The sequence below is a fragment of the Pseudopodoces humilis genome, chromosome 13, assembly GCF_049639895.1.
Source record: "Pseudopodoces humilis isolate 2021_Gansu_Grassland_sample_001 chromosome 13, ASM4963989v1, whole genome shotgun sequence".
Lineage (NCBI taxonomy): Eukaryota > Metazoa > Chordata > Aves > Passeriformes > Paridae > Pseudopodoces > Pseudopodoces humilis.
In genome coordinates, this window is record NC_142212.1 from 19,874,846 (window position 1) to 19,892,679 (window position 17,834).

At 47.0% G+C, this 17,834-nt stretch overlaps 2 long non-coding RNA genes across 6 annotated transcripts; one reads left to right on the forward strand and one right to left on the reverse strand.

The window, feature by feature from the left end:
- Window positions 1-282: 282 nt before the first annotated feature.
- On the reverse strand, window positions 283-3,613 carry LOC148183246 (uncharacterized). 2 transcript variants are annotated; one of them, XR_015773701.1, is made up of 4 exons: window positions 3,142-3,613; window positions 2,599-2,789; window positions 1,284-1,432; window positions 283-752 (listed from the first exon to the last, which is right to left on the reverse strand). It is a non-coding gene; the product is annotated as an uncharacterized LOC148183246 (long non-coding RNA). The 2 variants fall into 2 exon arrangements; XR_015773700.1 differs by lacking the exon at window positions 3,142-3,613 and having other exon boundaries at window positions 2,599-2,904.
- A 4,004-nt stretch (window positions 3,614-7,617) lies between these two features.
- Window positions 7,618-12,174, forward strand: LOC148183247 (uncharacterized). Of its 4 annotated transcripts, none has more exons than XR_015773671.1 (5): window positions 7,618-7,676; window positions 8,034-8,121; window positions 8,445-8,526; window positions 9,480-9,575; window positions 10,710-12,174. It is a non-coding gene; the product is annotated as an uncharacterized LOC148183247 (long non-coding RNA). The 4 variants fall into 4 exon arrangements; XR_015773673.1 differs by lacking the exon at window positions 7,618-7,676 and adding an exon at window positions 7,690-7,742; XR_015773670.1 differs by lacking the exon at window positions 7,618-7,676 and having other exon boundaries at window positions 7,791-8,121.
- Window positions 12,175-17,834: the final 5,660 nt, after the last annotated feature.

Genomic DNA, 17,834 nt, shown 5'->3' on the forward strand with positions numbered 1-17,834 from the left:
TGTAATTCCATGATTTCTGGCCCTGTCCTGAGGGATTCACTCCAGCTGCTCCCCTGCCTGGCTCCTCCAGCTTTTCCAGCTGGTTTAAATCCGTGCACCCACACTTTTCCAAACCCATGCTTTCCCATTAGGACACATGGCAACAGGAGGTGCAGGAAACCTTTTTTTTTTTAAGAAACAACAAATTTAGAGAAAGCCAAGGAGACACAAAATGATTCTCAAGATCTAATTATTCCAGGGAATGAAAGCAAGGCAGGCTGCTTGAACCTGCCTGCTCTGGGTTATATTAATATGAAGCATTTAGTCATTAGGGAGATGGAATTAGTTCACCCAGACTGATCTCTAAGCTAAACTGGAAAGTTGCACACAATAATCATTTCATAAACTTCCTCAGAATAATAATTCTGGACAATTATGCTGAAGGACATCTCCTTGTGGGGCTCTGATATCCATGTGGGCTTCACCTGGGAAGAAAGATGGAAAATGGAGCTGCTGGTTTGGAGAGAAAAGAGTGGGAATGTTTTGTCTCCCACACTGAGGCTCAGACCTCAGAGAGTTGGGAAGGTTTCCTGGATTTTCAATGTTTCTGCTTTATTTATTTTTTATTTTTAATTGAAGGTTTGGTTGGGGAATATTTAAGGGAAGCATCTTTCTTCTCTCAGTTTTTAATTTCCAGGCAGGAATTGTGATTTTAGCAGCTCCTCTTCAGTTTCTAATCCTGAGTGTAGTCGGGTTCAACCACCAGAATTTGTCTGCAGGATGGGAAAAAATGGGATAATAATTGAAGAAAATTCTTGGGAATTGTTGCAATGAAATAATGAGAACCAGGGGACTGTGATTAACAAGTAATTATCAGAAGGTCTTTGCAGGTGGTCAGGACCTGCCCTTCCAGCTTCTCCTGGCTTCCAGGGACATTTTATAAATCCTTTATTTTTGGGGTGAAATGTTGTAAAACTGCTCCTCATCGGTGCTGCTTGTTCCCATCCATCTCCTACAGGTAGACTTGGCTGGACTCTGGTTTTCCCACCTAAAATTTGGGAATATTGCTGCAAGCATGGCAGATTTCAGAGCCTGTTACTGGCTTGAGTGTTTGAAATGGTGGGGAGGAGGTGGTGGAAATGGTTTGGGGAGGTGGGGATTGGTCAAAGGCTGCACTGATGGGCCTGGAAGGGTTTTCCAAGCTCTGTGAAAGGAGAATTGTGTCACCCTCAGCCAGGCCTGCTGGGTGTGATCCAGGGAGCAGAGGGACACCCACAAGGACTGGAATTCAGGGCTGGCCTCACCTGTGTGCCCTGTGGGTCAGGAGAGGACTCCCAGTCTGAACTGGGAGCCACCCAGTTTGCCAATGATCCATTAAGAGCACAGCCTGTTGCTTTCCTGAATTTTCCAAGTACTTTTCAAACTTCTCAGATGTGGAGATGTTCTGTTTGTCCTTGAAGTTCAGTATAAGGGGAAAAAAAAAAAAAAAGTAATTTATAACCTAAAAATGACTCCAAGTTTTAAAAAATGAATTCAGGAGAATGCAAAGCAGAGCTGGAAAATCAGGGATGCTGCTGCTTCCTGGGATCCCTTCAGGAGAGAACAGCTGTGCAATCTGCAGCAGCAGCTGAAAAATGGACCCCAAGTGATGCTCTGCAAGAGTTTCATTGCCACAGTGAGCGAGTTCAGGGAAAAAGGGAATGTTTTAACAGCCTGGAGAAGGGGCCAGGCACCTGTGTCAGAAGAGGCAGCCCCAGAGAACATTCCAGGGGATGCTCTCATGTGCAGCTTATGGAGCAAACAAAGGGAGCCTGGAGCTGCCTATTGCCAGATGACTCACAACAATGGCAGTGTGAACAGTAAACAGTTTTAATTTATACAGGTGACATTTAAAATGCAAATCAGACCTTAAGATAATTGCTGGAAATAAGGGAGCCTCTGTTGGTTTAGGGAATATTTCCAGTTTCTATGGAAATTATTTGTAATGCAGCGAGATCAGGGAAGGAGCTCGTGCCTCTCAGGGCTGGCCTGGAGCTGCTGCCCTCAAAGCCACAGGATTTGTTCAAAGGGAGCACCTGGGGACAGGAGCTGGGGGTCAAGGGAGTTTCTGGGGTAAAAATTCTCAAATCTGCTGAAAAAAAATCTTTTTTTTCCCCTTCTTGACATTGCAAAGGCAGATGGACCAAAATGAGGTGATGTCAGCATGAATGTGTGTGCCTAAAGCTGCTCCTGGAGTCTCACATCTGTCCCAGGGACAGGGCAGGGAATGGCTGCTCCCAGCCAGAGGCAGGGTTAGCTGGGATTTGGGAAGGAATCTGCCCTGTGAGGGAGCCCTGAGCAGTTTCTGTTGTTCAGGGGATTTTCAGGAGCTCCCCGAAGCAATCATTTCCTCTTTGTGCCCAGTGAATGTCACCAGAGCATCTCCTGGGGACCTCAGCACCCTCATCTGATTTGTGCAGATTTCTGCCCTCCTTCCAACCCCCAATCTTGTTTTCTGCTCTGATTCCATCTTCCTCTCCTGGAGCTGGACTTCCAGCCAGAGGCTTTGGGGATTTTTTGATGGGAATTATCTGAGTGCCTTTTTTCCCTGATTAACCTCCCACAAACCCTTTAATTTACCTGCAGCTAATCCTCCTTTGTACTCAGCTTCCAGGTCTGCTGGAAGTCCTGCACACTTCTTCCTTCATCCCAGTGGTTCCAATGGGTGGGAATGGCTCTGGGGCTGCTCCCACCTTGCACTGGCAAATGCAAGGGGTTCATAATATATTATTCATTTTAATGCTGTCCTTTAATTCTTTGGCTCACTTATCCTGGAAGGAGAGCAACAGGCTGTAATGTTACTTTCTATGTCTGTGTCACTTCTCTACCTTTAACTGGGCCTTCTGAGCAGGTTTAAACAGGTTTTCATATTCAGGTTAATAACTTGCAGTTGCTCTTCACTCCAACGTTTTTATTCAGTGATCAATTGTTGGTGCAGGTTTGAGGACTCAGCAAGTCCCTAAGTTATTTATAATAAATCCTGTAACCACCTGATAGCTATTACAGACTCTTTAAAATTAATGCCACCCTCATTTGCTGCTGTTTGTAACAGCCCAATTCCTTAACCACAGGTAAATAATGCATAAAGAACAGGGTAAGGAGCAGGTTGGTGTCTTTATCCACCTTTCCACGCTGGGCAAGGCTGGGAGGAGGTCTTGGGGTCCCTGCCACCCCTGGCACGGTGCAGAGCCCCCCTGGCAGCCCCAGGACAGGCACAGCTGATGGGGAAGAGCAGCTGGGGCTGTCCCTGGGTCCCTGGCAGTGCCCAGGGCCAGGCTGGAGATCAGGAGCAGCCTGGGCTGGTGGGAGCTCCCTGCCCTGCCAGGGCTGTGTGTCCCAGCTCCCCACCCTGAGCGAGGGCAGGATCCAGCTCAGTTCCCACGAACTGAGCCCTGGCTGGCCTTTGGGTGGCCCTGGCTGGCCTTTGGGTGGCCCTGGCTGATCTTTGGTGGCCCTGGCTGATCTTTGGTGGCCCTGGCTGATCTTTGGGTGGCCCTGGCTGGCCTTTGGGTGGCCCTGGCTGGCCTTTGGGTGGCCCTGGCTGGCCTTTGGGTGGCCCTGGCTGCCTTTGGGTAGCCCTGGCATAGGCCAGCAGCTCTCAGCAGCACAAAGTGGGGCTGTCAGGAGCTACCAGGGCTCTGACACCTCCTTTGTTCCTCTCATCTGAGCACACACACTGCACAAGTAATTTAATTCAGGCGTGGCAATTAAGGAAACAATTATCTCCCGTGTCTCGGGCTGATCTCGGGGTCAGCTGAGCATTATCCCTTTTGATCTCATTATGAATTTAAAATATGGAATAAATTGGCTCTTAATTCAGTGGGAAAGGTCAGGCTTGCTTTCTACAGGAGACAAGGGTGGGTTTAATGGGAAGATCTCAAGGACAAGGGAAACATTTGTTCAGGACTGAGGGAATGAGCACCAAACCCTTTCTGGGAGGGTTGTGCGGGACTCAGGGACCCCAAATAACCCCAAATGGGCCTGGGCAGCCCTGACCAGGGACTCAGTGACCCCAAATGACCTCAAATAACCATTTCCTTCCCTTTGTCAGGAAAATCCACAAATGTCAGAGGTTTATGTCCAAAAAGGAGACAGAAGATTCAACTTTATTTGAATAGAGACATATAAAATATAAAACCATATATAAACATATAAAAATATATAAACTATAAAAATAAATATATATAAATATAGACTATAAAAACCATATAAAATAGATGTAACATATAAAATATCAATATATTCCCCCTTGAACCTGTCATTTTACCCCGGAGTTCAGCCTTGTGCAGACCCCACTTGGCTGTTCCAGGAGCCAAACTGCCCGGGCTCTGCAGGGAACCCACTGCCCAAAGTCACATTAAGACCCATTTCAAAGCCATTAACATCCATCAAATCCTTTATAAAGGCATTAGCACACATCTTCCCTATCAATCCCTCCTCCTCTTAGAGCTGCCCATCACAGAGCTGGGTGCCTTCAGCCTCACCTGAAGTTAGCAGAAATAGCCTAGGTGTGTTCTCTGCTCAGCAAATTCCTTCACCATTCCTAAGTTTGGGCATGGGATCACCAGAAAAGTGGAGTTTCCAAAGAGAATTGCCACAGTCATGAAGGATTCACACAGGAGAATTCAGGCTTTGCAACCACACACAATTCCAATTCCTTTTCCAGGCCTGGGGCAGCTAAAGCTGGAGCATTATTCAACCTTCCTCTTAATTTTCTAAATTTCTGCTTTGCTTCTGGTGTCTGTGCAACAACACTGGGACTCCCCTTTTCCCTTTCCCCTGGGGTATTTATGGAGTGTCATCCCAGCCTTTTCCATGTGCCCTTGGCTGACAAACAGGATGGAACCCATCTGATCTCTGCTCCCAATCCCATTTTTAATGCCCAAGCCCAGCCTCCCTTCACTGTCCATCCCCTGTAGAACAGCCTGCCCTGTATCAAGGCACTAATTAAACAACTTGTGTTGCAATTTGGCATCTATTTAGTGAAGAGCTCCAGTGTTTTACCAACATTAATGAGTGAGGGGAGACTCTTGGTGCCCTTTTCACAAAGGTCCTGCTCAAATCACCGCCTGATCAGCCTTAATTACAGCGAGTTAATTTGCTGTTCCCTGCCTGGCAGATGTTTGGGCAAACATTCCATGGATGCTGGGCTGGTGAGGGAGCTGCAGCTGGCCAAGGCTGAGGGGCAGGCAGTGCTCAGGAATGGTCCTGCAGGGCCTCACCAGCAAAACCCAGCAGTGATTAATTAATCTTCATCCCCAGCTCTGTCACGGCGGTGTGTGATTCTAGAAAAATACAAATAGTGATAACAATTACAACAAAAATAATGGTAATGATGAAAAAAACCCAAATCCCACCTCTGCAGGGTGTGATCCTCACCAGTCCTGTGGCACTGATGTGTCTTTGGGGATTCCTGCCAATGCAGAAAGATTCTCCAGCTATTTCTTGTTCCTGTCCAGCCACATATTCCCGATTCCAGTTGTGCAGTGGCTGTGCAGCACCCACACATTTCCCATCCTTTCATGGCCCTTTTGGCCCTGGCTAAGAGCAAATGGTGCTGTGGAAAATCCCAGAATCCCAGACTGGTTTGGGTTGGGAGGGACCCCAAATCCCCCCCAGTGTCCCCCAGCCATGGCAGGGACACCTCCCACTGTCCCAATGTCCAGCCCCAATGTCCAGCCTGGCCTTGGGCACTGCCAGGGATCCAGGGGCAGCCCCAGCTGCTCTGGGAATTCTGTGCCAGGGCTCTCCACCCTGCCAGGACAGGATTTCTTCCCAATATCCCATCTAACTCTGGCAGTTTGAAGCCATTCCCTGTGTCCTGGCACTCCAGGCCCTTCTCCAAAATCCCTCTCCATCATTCTTGTGGCTCCCTCCAGGAACACCTCAAGTGCAGCTCACCTGGGGAGGAGGAGACCCCACTGCAGGGACATTTCTTGTTCTAAACTGATGGTTTGATGAATTCCCTCCCGGGTGGGAGCAAATCTCTCCTGGACTCACATCCCTGTGCGGGTCTGTGCCTCTGGAATTCCCAGCACAGGCACCAGGAGGAGTTTGGGGATGGTTTTGGCTGTGGTGGGAGGAGGTGTCTGCCCTGAGCATCCCTGCTCATAGGTACATCTCCTATTATTGGCTTTTCACAAATATTAAAATGACTCTTATAACGTCAGAAAACCTTGCTGTGTTAGTATAGTTTCTTTTATTTCTGTTATTGATAAAATTTAGAAATAGTGGTGTAAGACATAAAGATATAAATATATATATGTATATATTATATATATGTATTAATATTTATATTATAAATATTATATGTATTAGGCTGTAGCATGGTATTAAAATAAAGACTGCTTTTGTTCATATAACCCAGAGACTGAAAGGACAGTCAGAAACCCCCCTGCATTCTTAGATTATCTTATCCAGATGAAGACAGTGGTGGCCAGTGCTCCAAGGGAGGGATTTATTGAACCTCTGTGAGACTCAACGGAGCCAAGATCGATCTGTTGGGGAGGGGGGAGTTGGAGCTAAACAAAGGAATATCTAAAACTCAAGAGGAATGTTTGAACCATGTGTAAGAATTTATGAATATGCCAGAGATTTGTGTTTTTAAGGGACAATCCTTTGTTAGTAGGGTGTACTCTCTTTGCTGAATGCTGAGGCACCCGGCTGTATTTGTACATTTTGCTTTATTTCTGTCTCCTAATTGTCTTTCTATTAAACTTTTTAAATTTTATATTTTAAAAAATAAAAGAGTGAACCTTTTTTTTTCACACAGGGCAGGGAGCAAGCCCAGCTCCACATGGATCCCACACATGGATCAGGCAAACCCCAGGGCAAATCCAACCCTGCCACAAGGAGCCCAAAGCACCCTGTGCTGCCCCTGCACCTTCTACAGGGAGCTCAGGCTGGTAAAAATCCAATAATTCACATTTAGAGTGGCTTTCCTTTCGCTATTTGCAAGCCCCGGAGGTTTGTACACTGAATTAATTGGCAGTGAGTGGCAGATGTGTATTCCTGCAGGCCTGGAGAGGCTTTTCCCCAGGTGGAAAGGTGAGGGAACAATCACAACCATTTTCCTTTTTCCTTTCTTCCCCCTGTTCTGGCAAGAAGTCCTCTACATCTTGTAAGTATTCCCAGGGGACAGGATGAATGCTGTAGCCAGATTAAGTCAGCATGAGCAGAATCACATTTTCTGCGGTTTTTTGGGAGGCTGTAGCTCATTATAATTATCCAGAAGACACAGCCAAATTGTTTAAACACCCTGTGAGTGTCAGAAAATGAGCTGTGAACTCAAAAAATGAAGACATAAATAGTGATAACAGGCGATTCCAGGCTTGTTTTCAGAAATGGATACCCGGATTTTGGAAAGGAGTTTTCTAAGGGCTTTATAAACCTTATTTCAAAGCGATTTTTGAAAAAGCTTTCCAACAGTTGCTGAGACTCATCCACTGATAATTATCTTGGTGAAAAATGAGAATGGGGGAAATCTGCTGGAGTTTTCCTGTGCTCTGGGGAGGAGGTGGAAGGGATCCTCCCTCTGGAGCTGATTGGGAACCCACAAATTCTTGGCAAGGTGATAACAAAAACAAAAGGGCTGCAAGCTGCGCAGGCTCTTATCTTCTCCCTTTCATGAGGAGCACACAAAGAGCAGAGCAGAAAAGGTTGCAGGCTTCACTAAATCCTAATTATCCCTTGATTAAGCCCACAGCAGGGATGAAGTTTTAAAAGTGAGGTTTTTGCAGGAATTGCAGAAATTTGGCTCTCCCGTTCCCGTCCCCAGACTCGGGGCTCCGAAAAACCAGAAAAACCAGATTGGACGGAAAAATCTCTGATTTCTGCCACTCCCTGAGCTGGAGGAAAGCTTTTTCACCTCCCTTTTCTTCCCTGCCCCAGGCAGGAAACCTCTTCAGTTCAGGCGATGTCAATAATCCTGTTTATTCAGTCTGGGATTTAAAACTCCAGATGCTTTCTGGTTTTCCTTTTTTTAGTTCTTTTTCCTTTAATCCTCCTTTCTTTAGCATTCAGGAATCTCAAGAGCCGTTTAGGATAAAGCCCAACCTTTCAGCCGGAGGAATGAAGCTCTGGACTCCCGGTCTCCTTCTCCAGGTACCCGAATTCTCCGGGAAGGAGAATTCCACCTCCTGTGGGATGGATGTTCCATGGGTTTGGAGCATCCCTAACCCAAGAGCTCCGTGTTCCACAGCAGCCACGAGGGTTTTAGGAGCAATGGGAAGATTTGCTGTGCTCGGGCAGACCAGGCAGGGATGGAATTGCTGAATTCTCCCTTGCCTTGGATTTGTGGCTTCTCAGGCCAAAGGCACCGAGCCCCTCCATCCCCTGCCAGGATCAGCTCGGGCACACCAAACCTTCTCTCTTTGGATTACAAACCATAGAAAATGCAAGTGCTTGATAGGAATTTGGTTCCCCAGGTTGCCCTCAGAACGCAGCTGATTCTGGGATAAAAATTCATCCTCTGTGCTCCCGGTGCCCTCATCCCCCTGCCTGGCTCTGGTAAGGAATAACCCATAAAAATAATGGCATTTGTAAGGAATAGCCCCTAAAAATAATGGCATTTGTAAGGAATAACCCATAAAAATAATGGCATTTGTAAGGAATAACCCATAAAAATAATGGCATTTGTAAGGAATAACCCATAAAAATAATGGCATTTGAATGTTTTTCCTAGTAGGAATTGCACAGAGTGGTGTTTTGGGCTGGCTCCAGGAGCGCTGGATGCTGTTCCCCATCTTTCCTGCTTTGTTAGGCACCAGAATTCCATGAGATTCTTGTGGCAGGAATAAGATCATGCCCAGCTCCAGCACTAATGGAAGCTCTGAACGAGCTGGGGTTTATTTGCACTCGGTGAAGATGGAAACAAACTGAAAAAGCTCCTGGCACTCTTTTCACAGAGTTAAATAAATAAATTCCCTGCACACTTAAATGCAATAAACACGTACAGATACAGTTAACACATGGAATAAATACAAATTATCTCTGGCCACTGACTCCTCTGATGCCCAGGGAGTGCAGTCAGCCACTCAAGGAGCATCAATGCAAATAATTCAAGTATTATAATTATTAGAGCAAGTAATTAGCAGGGCAGTGAGAGGACAAGGGGGAAGGTCTCAAAGCGAGCAAGGGCAGGGTTGGATGGGATCCTGGGAAGAAACGGGGTGGGATGAAACGTCCAGCAGCAGTGCCAGCTCCTGGGCTGCCTGGAGAGGGAGGCACAGCCTCAGGAACCAGAGCCGAGCACTTCCCCAGATCCCTGGGATGAGATTTGTGCCTGTTGTACTCACCTGAGGCAGAGTGTGAGCATCCCCTTCCCTCTCCAGAATTCCACATCATCCAGGCTGATTCCGGCCGCTTCCCCCCATCCAGCTAAAATACTTGGATTATTCTAATCCTAGAATACTAGGATTGTAGGAATGGCCCCTTTTCTCCAGCACTTCTGCTGTTTTTAGGCTGTTCTCCAGAGCTGAGCAAGGACCAGCCTCACCCAGCTTTGCCTCTCATGCCCACAGCTGCAGCCAGAGGGAATGAGACGAAATTCAAACAAGGTGAGGTTTGTGAGGGCAGCTGAATGAAAAAAAAATCAGTGCTCCATGTGTGGTTATGTCCTGCTGGTCCTTTGATAATAAAGGATAAAGCAGAGCTTTTGCATGGAGAAGGAAAAGGAACGGAATAGAAATGTGGCTTTGAACAGTAAAGATGGCTTAAAAAAAAAAAAAGAAGTTGAGATTAAAATATTTTTGCGCAGTAATTAGGAATTTCATTTTCCCTGTAGCTAATGGCATTTGCCAGGCAGTGCCTTGCTGGGTAATTTTTAATTAGAGGCTAGGACATGGATTCAAGCTCCAAAACTATCTTCTCTTTATGCCCATCCATTTTCTCCAGTCTTTCTGGAGATAATGAATCCTGCCTCCCTCCCTCACTGTCAAATTTGAGTTCGACCTTCTTTGCTTGTAAATAGATTAGAAAAAATTAATCCCAGGCTATAATAAGGTCTTTCATTATGTTGTGGGGAGGGTTATTTATGCTTTTAAGGCTTGTTCCAAGCCAATAGGTGTGAAAGGAAGAGCATTAAGCTCTCCAGTGCTGACAGGGATGTTGTAGCTGAGAAATGAAAGTCACGGTGGGTTCGTCTCACTGCTGGTGTTTAAGATGAATATCAGCACCACATGCATGAACTGGAAGTTATATCTTAAAAGAGAAAGGAAGTGTGTTTTCCTCTGGCTCAGCTGGAATTACACAGCTGAGGGTGAGGAAAAGTGGGGAATTGGGGAGGGGTTTCCTTGCCAGCCTGTTGCTGGCAGCTGATGGAGCTGGCTGGTGGGTTCTGTGGTTCTCAGCCTCTTGTGCCACTGCCCCCAGAATTACAAACTGAAGGATCTCTCTAATCTTAGCTGGTCAGAGTGACTGAATCTGCCCAGGGAGAGGCAAAAAACAAGCACCACTTGTTTTTTGTCTCTGGGTTAAGAAACAGATTTATGTCTTAACTGAGTTGTTTAGGTTTAAATGATATTTGCTTAAATGATATTTGCTTATCTGTTTAGATTTAAATGATATTAGCTTAAATGATAATGAGTAAATTGAGGGTGCTGTGTTGATATAATTGATGTCACCAACTGGAATTTATAGTTACTGAAGCAGTAATAAATCATAATAACCAGATAATACTCCGTAATCTTTAGGATTATATTGGATAGGCTTTCAAGTCCCTTCCAAGCTGGTCCATGATTCTGAAGCCTTTAAATAATTTGCTGGCAACCCATAGGCATGCCCCACTCTGGATGAGTGAGATGGACACTCCTTGCTCAGGAATAAACCCTGTGGAGTCCGAGCTCCCGGGACAGTCACTGCCGTGCCTTTGTCCAGCTCACACCAACATCTGGCTCCCAGCTGTGCCCGGGTTATTGCTGCCTTCACCACCTCAGCAAATGAGCCCAAATCAGGCTTCTCCACCAGGGCAAAGCCTGAGGGGTGGCTGAGCCCGGACCTGAGCCCAGCTGAGCTCGACCCAAAGTCCAGCCTGCTCTCCTCGCTCCACACTGTGGCTTCTACTTATATCCACATTGCTTGATTCATTACAAAATTTCTTCCCTGGCAGGGCAGGCATCTATCATTAAATCAAAATCTGTCTGGAAACAGAACAGAGACTCCAACTTCAAAGCCTGCCACTGCTCTCGGTGCAGCTCTCCTTGCTGGTTGCCTGGGAGGTTTATTGGGAATGATGCGCGGAGACGCTGCGAGGAGCGAGCTCCAAAGCCGTCATAATGATGCCCTGGAGTGGGCGAGACTTGGAAACACTGTGGGGAGAGAGGCAGCTCCATCCCTGCAGCCCTGGAGAGACCCAAATCCCTTGGGATGCTCCAGCTCCGTGGACTCTTCCCACCCTCTCTGTCTGCAGCCCACCCAACGAGCCCGTGTTTTCTGTCAGCATTCCAGCTGGGGCTGCAAAGGTAACAAAACTCCGGCAGAGCGCCCTTTACAGCCAAAAACCATCCCTGTTTGTTCCTGCAGCAAACTCAGCCACCCTGAACAAGCATTACCAAAATGCCATTTTGCCTTGAAACTTTTTCACTTTTATGGCCTTAAACATCCCGGGCTGCGCGTTTCGGTTCGTATAATCGCGGTGCGAGGACGGAAGGTGAGTGAGTGCCAGACAGGGTTTTCCAGTGTCTGGGAGGATTCAGTGCCTGGGTAAACACAGCTCAAACCCCATCGGGGGGGGCTTGGGTCAGGAGGGTTAATTTAGAACAAGGTTTAAGGGCTCATTAATTCAGCCAGTGATCCTAAATGTATTTTTTAGTGTCTACAAGTGTTCATGTGTATTGCTAACTGCCTGCTGTAACTGAGTGTGCTCCGGTTTAATTTGGTTTCCATGGAATCATGGAATATCCTGACTCCAGGGTCAGGGTCACAGGGTCCAAGGAAGCAGCTCCATGATTTTGCTGGGACTCTGATGCTGATAAACATTGGGCAGGTTTCCTGCAGCAGCGTGGCAAAAAATGGAACGGCTCTATCATGTTTTGAGAGACCAATACACAGTCAGACACTCTGATCTCATTAATGTCTTGTTAATTAGGCTCAAGTGGATGATTTCAGCCCACGAAGCCCAGTGGAGGTAGAGCTGCTAACAGAGTTATTTAGAAAGTGCAGAGTGTCCGAGTTTGACTCCATCTCCTCAGAGCTCCATGAAATCACCCTCCACAGGCAGGGAGAGGGAGAGCCCTGCTCCTTCAAATGATCCCTGCTGATTCATGAGCCAATTCTCAGCTAATACTAAAGTTATAAGATATTTATTCACTCCTGGCTACCTGGGCTGTCCCCGAAGTTCACCTTGGGGGATCGTGCTCTCACTGAAGGTTTTGATAAAAAATTGAAATGCCCTTTTTGTTGTCCTGCAAGTCATTATGTTCACCTGATAAAAATGATTTCACACCTAACTCCACCCATTAATCAAAAAGGTCAGTACAATAAATAGTTTTTATCTTTCCTGCCAGAAACCTTTCTTCCCCGTGGTCTCAGGAGCTGAGTGCAGGAGAAGATGCAGACAAAGAACAGGGTCTCAAAGACTGGCTGATCAATGCCATGCAGAGACATGAATTATTGTTGAGAACTTCAGGGAGAAATGGAGTGCTCTGATGCCAGGGAGAGGCAATATTGCCTGAGTTTTCAACCTCCAGGCACTAAAGGGGAATGAAGTAGCTTCATTCATCTTAATAAATTTACATCCAGCATCTGGTGCTGAATGAGATGGATTTTCCTTTTCTGGAGATCTCTAGGTGTGAGAATATATAGATATAAAATATGTATACATCCCCCACACCTCTGCTTTCATAAACTCCTTTTTCCAGTGTGTTTGGGTGCAAAGCTGGGCTCGAGAGGGAGTTTTTGCTCCTGGGCTTTGCATTGATTATCCTCTCAGTGCTGACCAAAATCCCAGAGCTCTGCAGCCCTGGTTTACAGCAGGCTCTGGCACATCTGACACCTGTGGAAATGTGGAATTGGCTTCCCTGGGAACCTGCACCTCCTCCTCACTCCGTGGGCTCTGTCTTGTGCTTCACAAATGTTTGCTCATCTGCAGGGACCCCCCCATCTCCATTGGCCCGGAATTCCTGGAAGGCTTTGGCAGTTTGGATGTGCAGAATATCCAGCCAGGGCTGCCCTGACGGGATGTGTGAGCTGGAGGAAGAACGAGCTACTGCAAATGTCACGGGCAGACAAAATCCCTGGAGTGGCATTTACCTTTGTGATTATTCCCTCTCACCCCCGGCACGGGGTGCACGTTTCCATTACGGGATCCTGTGTGACAAAGAGGAGTTAGATTTGCACTGTAAATGGATTTTTAAATGTCCTGCTATCCTCCCACAGCCTCTCCAGGAGCGGCTGTGCCCTCCTGGAAACACGAGCAGCACCTGCAGCCTCTCCTCTCTGCTCAAAACATCCCTAAACTTCCCTGCTAAAACATCCCTGCACATCCCTGCTCTGCACCCCACACCTGCAGGAACAGCAGGAAAAAGAGGCCACCCACAACATTACTATTATTACTATTATTACTATTATTACTATTATTACTATTATTACTATTATTACTATTATTACTATTATAACTATTATTATTTCTTATTCTGCTTCTTATTCTTATTATTTCTTATTCTTCTTAATATTATTATTTCTGATTCTTATTATTTCTTCTTCTTCTTCTCTATTATTATTATTATTATTATTATTATTATTATTATTATTATGGCAGATCTCACAGCTCATCACCTGGCTGTGCTTCCCTTCATTCCCAAGAGGGTAACAGGTTTCAGAGGGCAGAGAAATCGGGATGTGTGTGGGTGTCCCTGTTGTGGCTGCACCACAGCTCATCTGAGATCCTTCTCTGAGTGTCCCTTGCTGCTGGGAACACCCAACACCAGCGTGCTCCTGGAGCAGATGGGTGTTCTGCCTTGTCATGCAGCCCAGAAAACAGATTTGATTTAGTGCACCACGCCTGCCTGACTTTTAAACTTGTGTTAACAGGATTTCAGGGAGGCAGACTCCACATAAAGCCCTCAGCGAACAGAGCACCGGGCAGGAGGTTACAGAGCTCGGGAAATTATCAATTAATTCTCCCTTCATCCAGAGGGGCAGATGGGAATGAATATTTATTTACTTTGACAGCTTTTATTAGAGGGGAAAAAAAGGTCTTCATTATGTGTTTTGACTTCACAGCACAATCAAGGAAATGAGTACAATGTATAAAATAGTAATTAAGTAATTAAGGCTGTTAGATGTGTGAACTCACACTGCCAGGGCAGATCTTCCCCCTGTGTGAAGCTCTCTGCTTCTCCTCGCAGTGCTCCTGGCGTCCAGGCACCGAGGTTATTCTGTAATGTCAGCTCATCTCTCTTCAAGTGGATTTTGCAGGTTTAACCCCTCGTGAGCAGTCTCCAGGTGCCCTGGCCTTGCCAGCCTCGGGGAAAGCTCCTTGCTGTGCACTAATGACCTGAGCCTTGGAACTCTGGCTGGACATGCCAAAATAATGGCCAATTTACAGATGTTTGATGTGCACCGAGGGCTGATCCAGCTGTGCTGAGATAAATGGAGGGATTGCCCCTGCCTCTGCCTGAGATGCTCATTTATCAGGGTTTTTGGGGCTCCCTGTGGTTCCTGGGCTTGTTTTGCAGACATGATGAGAGAAATTCCTGTGTGGTTACACAGATACTGCTCAAAGGGCTTCAGACCCTGCTGAATATGTGCTAAACACATTAAGATAGACCATATTTATTAATTAGTGCTTATGTATTTATTCATTAGCTAGCTCCCTAACAGGAAAAATGGTGTTTTAGCAATAACGTTGGCATCTGGAATCAGCAAAAATGGGGAATTATCAGTGTAAAAATGAGAGAGTTGAGATCAGATCCTTTATTCTTTTGGGCAGTGTCACTTAGGGAACACACCATGTGTGGTTTTTAATGTTGCAGTGAAGTGGGAGAGAAGAGGAAGAGAGGATTCTCCTCAATCTGGCAAATCGCAGGGCACCAGCATGACCTGTTTTAACAGCTGACAACCTCTGGCCTGCAAAGTTCTTGTTTAAAGACTTTATCTCGCTGACCAGATGGTGCAATTTGTCTGCCACGGACGTTTGGGAATATCTGCTGAATTTTGCATAAGGACAAGTGTTTTAATCATCCAGTGTCTTGCTGTGCTAATCTTATTTGTCTGCAGTGACCAACCCTTCTCCTCTCCCTGGTGATCCTGGAGCTGCTCTGTGGGGCTTCTGTGCAACCACCTTCCCATCCCTGCTTTTTTATTGCCCATCCCTTGGGAATTTCTTTGGGTTTAACTCCTCCTGTCGAGGTGGAATGAAACACTGTGGAAAATAAAGCAGATGTGTAGGAGCCTGGGATATTTAAAACCTCTCTCCCAAGTTAATCCTTTCATCAGAATAAATTCTCTTGGGGATGGAAGCAGTATTAGGGCAGAGGAGGAGCTGGGAAGCTCCTGGATGCAGAGGAGGTGGGAGCTGGTACATGACCAGTGCCCCTGCTCAGGAAGGATGCAGGGAATTCCAATATTTGAAGAAGTACTAAAAACAGCACTGTGAGAGATAAAATCACTGACCTTCTATGAATTATCTGAAGGAAAAAACTCTTACTGAGCTCTCTGGTGCTTTCCCAGCTGTGAGGAAGGGGCTGCAGGGATGGAGGGGCTGGAGCTGGGAGCATCCCCTGGCCAGTGCAGTGTGTGGGGACAGTGACCCCCAGCCCCCTCCTCACCTGCTGGACCCCCAGAGATAAAGGGAGAAGCAGTTCTGTCCCACAGCCCATGCTGACCCATCTTGCTTTGGAATGCACAGTCCAGTTTTATTTAGGAGATTCAGGATGGGGTTTGAGCCTGGTTGCAGTTGAATTGCTGGGATTGCCTGGAGCAGTTCCTCTGCATTGATACAGCACAGGAAAGGGCCACCCCACCTGTTTGCCCTTGATTGCAGTTGGAAGATTTCTTATTTCTTATTTCTTATTTCTTATTTCTTATTTCTTATTTCTTATTTCTTATTTCTTATTTCTTTCTTATTCAATAGTTAATGGTTAATAGTTAATTGTTGTTATTTAGTTGTTATTATTTAATATTTAGGCTGTATTTGTGGTCATGCAAGGCAGGGAATCCTGCAGCTTTTCCCACATCCCAGGGCAGCTCAGTGCATGCCACGGGCAGTGGGGCTTGTGGGGCAGCCATGAGGGACACAGAACACTGGCTGTGCTGGTGCTGGGGTGTCAGAGCAGCTCTCTCTGTGCCAAAGCCATGGAATTTCATGGCTGAGGATGTGTTTAATGCGCTGTTACCACTGGAAACTGTGATGGATTACGTGCAACAACTCTGGTGCACAACTGAACAAGCAGGCAGTTAATTACTGCAATGATAACATGTTCTGAAAAGGAATTGCACTCGTGGCCATTCATTATGATGATGAATTTCCCACAGTTTGTCACTGGTCATCTGCATCACTTGCATGAAAAATGGCCAGGGTCCCATGCAGAAGGAAATCCCCTTCCCTTCCCTTCCCTTCCCTTCCCTTCCCTTCCCTTCCCTTCCCTTCCCTTCCCTTCCCTTCCCTTCCCTTCCCTTCCCTTCCCTTCCCTTCCCTTCCCTTCCCTTCCCTTCCCTTCCCTTCCCTTCCCTTCCCTTCCCTTCCCTTCCCTTCCCTTCCCTTCCCTTCCCTTCCCTTCCCTTCCCTTCCCTTCCCTTCCCTTCCCTTCCCTTCCCTTCCCTTCCCTTCCCTTCCCTTCCCTTCCCTTCCCTTCCCTTCCCTTCCCTTCCCTTCCCTTCCCTTCCCTTCCCTTCCCTTCCCTTCCCTTCCCTTCCCTTCCCTTCCCTTCCCTTCCCTTCCCAACAGTGCCTAATTGCTCCGCTGCCCAGGTTCAATATTTATGTTCATTTGTCCGTATTTCTCACCCCAGGCCGTGCTGTGACACACTGCAGAGCTGCCTTGTGGAGCTGGATTTGTTCTGGGCTCTCTCTGCCCAGTTAAATTCACAAACCTGTGCTCTGAAACCCTCGCAGGGAGAGGATTTGGTGAATTGCGTGGGGCAGGTGCAGTGACAGCGGTTGGGAAGTGGGAGTATCGCTTGCTACGAGATCCTTGGCTCTTGTTGAGCGATAAATTTTCCAGCACTAAATAGCTGGCACATCATGCTCCACGGGGCTGATGGGTGCAAATTACCAGGCAGGCTCTTTGGAGACAGGATGTTATTAACGGGAGGGGAAGGTGGCTCCGGGCCAGGAGCAGGGTGGGAACCTCTGGGTGCCCCGTGCTGGGTTCCAAAAGCACTTGTGTGTGTTCCTGCTGGCAGCAGAGGCACCACCAAGGCCATATTTAAGGGGAAGGAATTGAGCTTTGTCCAGTGAGGATCCTGCTCACAGGCACAATATCAGAATGCCTCGTTAATTAGAAACAGCCTCTAATCAATAGCTCGGTTTCCTGCTGCGTTGAGGTCCTGGTGCTCAGAAAGAAAAAAAGGCTGCAATGGTGTGATATGAAAACCTAAAGGGATAAATATTTTAGAGAGGATATCGAGCTCTGTGGTTGGAAAAAACCCAGGTGAGACTTCCTCAAATGCTTGGCTGACCCCTTGGCCTCCTCATCCTTCAGAGATTCCTCCTCTCCAGCTCTGGATGCCTCCCAGGAGCTGGTGCTGGGTCAGTGCCGTGTCTGGGCTGGCTGCTCCAGTTTCCCCTCTCTTGCAGAGCCCTCCAGGCTCCCCCAGCTCCCCCACATCCAGCAGCCCCTTCTCACACTCTGCTTTTGGCAGCCAGGGTGCAGAAAT